This window comes from Sphaeroforma arctica, assembly GCF_001186125.1.
Source record: "Sphaeroforma arctica JP610 unplaced genomic scaffold supercont1.231, whole genome shotgun sequence".
Lineage (NCBI taxonomy): Eukaryota > Ichthyosporea > Ichthyophonida > Sphaeroforma > Sphaeroforma arctica.
In genome coordinates, this window is record NW_014040327.1 from 74,881 (window position 1) to 76,826 (window position 1,946).

Genomic DNA, 1,946 nt, shown 5'->3' on the forward strand with positions numbered 1-1,946 from the left:
TAATAGGGTAGTTTTACTGAACAATTTTATAAGACCTTGTTTTGAAGTTTCAGGTCGCGTTAAACGGACCGTCCACTTCCATATTTTCGTCAGACATTACCCAAGCACAATATGCTTTTCAACTACACTGTAATTTTCTTGCCGTGGCATGTGGAGCGCACTGGCTTCAATAGTTATGAAGCTACAAACTATTTATAACTCCTTCTATTATGTGGAGTTCACGGTAGTGTTTGATTTATGCGCCAGGGACAGATTTTTTCAGAATGCATCAAACCCAAGTTCATAAAAATAGGCTGATAAATTTATCGGAATTGATATCTTCCGAACGTGTCCGACACGGAATCCTTCTATGAGAACCCCGACTTTGTATTTCACAACAGCACACCTTGCATATTACGACATGGATCTGTCGGTACTTAATATAGAACCTTCTAGTGTACCTATATAGCTCCAACTAGTTAAACGTTAAACAGTAATGCGTAGATTTGTTCATTTTTAGTGTGACAGCACATGTTACACTAAAACCTGCTTGAGAAGCGAAGTAGTTTGGTATGCAGTTTAAGTTTGCACGTATATGACCTCTCATTCTAAAACTTTTTCCACGATAAATTAAATAATATCAAAAGTTTAAATGTGTCTGATTGTCGATGCAAACGAATTATTGGCAAGGGGCACTTTCAAGTTTCAGCGGTAACAGAAGTTTGGATCATATCACCAGGTGACCGCACTCAACTATGTATTGCAGTTTTATATACATACACATGAACCACGTCACCCTTATGGCATGGCTTCTTCATGCCAGTTTGTTCCAAGTTCATCCCGCTTGCTTTGTGTGGGCAACTTGGTGGGCGCTTGGGCGGTGGTTCTGGTTTTGACATCACTGACGCTAGTTCCGCCAAATTTCTTATCTTAGAACTGGTAGCCAATCAATGTTTAGGCGCGCAAATAATCCAATCAGATGTATCAATTTTCTTCCACTCATATCTCGTTTAAATATTTTTGCTTGTTTCCTTTACATTCCGTCACGAAAACAACTATACGCGTACGAGGCTGGAGGACAACCGCATATACATATGCAGCCCCAGCGGCAGAATCCTCCTAAGCTGTTCTTGTTACTGTATTTATTCATGTTTGATCGGTAGTGTAGTAATATATATAAGTGGCCACACTTTAGAGCAAGGTGTCTTCACTACTGAAAAGTTCGAGATACGGTAGGTGCATTATTAACATCTCTAGCGACACGGTCAACCGTCACACGATGTCGTACCAGGGTTCTAATAAGAGCCATGACGTGCATATGTCAGCGACAATCGCCGAAGCCTGCAGGTATGGGAAATATCCAGACAAGAGTTATATTTTGAATATTCTGATGTATCCAGACAGACATAATATTCATCGCCTATGTTGTGGTACGCTTGTGTGTGGTGTCGACAAATGCTTTATTGTGAAATATTACTCTCGTTCGCAGAAGAAATAATGAAACTTGAAATGCAGATCCCGAATGCTATCAGTTGTAATCATTATAGAAAATAATATAAGCGCATTCAAACCGAAATCGCACGAAACTATTGTATTTATTGCATGAAGTGTGCATTTGACGGGCACGCTGCACTTATTATGAGTTGACTTAAACCTCAACACTACAACACTTTGATACTTGCAAATCGCGTCGACAGTGATATTTGTGGATTATCAAGCGCACGCCACTCCAGCAGGTCGAAACATGTTATAAAAAATTGCTTTGCGGTGCCTAGAATTCAGACATGAAATATGCCTGTTTGGGTTGAAATATAATAAGTCACAGTTTAGTATTAGTACGAGACCTTCTCCACGAAGGCAGATTAGTCTTTAATCTTTATTGCTAATTCTATGCTTCTACGTATACATATACACACACACACACACACACACACACACACACACACACACACACACACACACACACA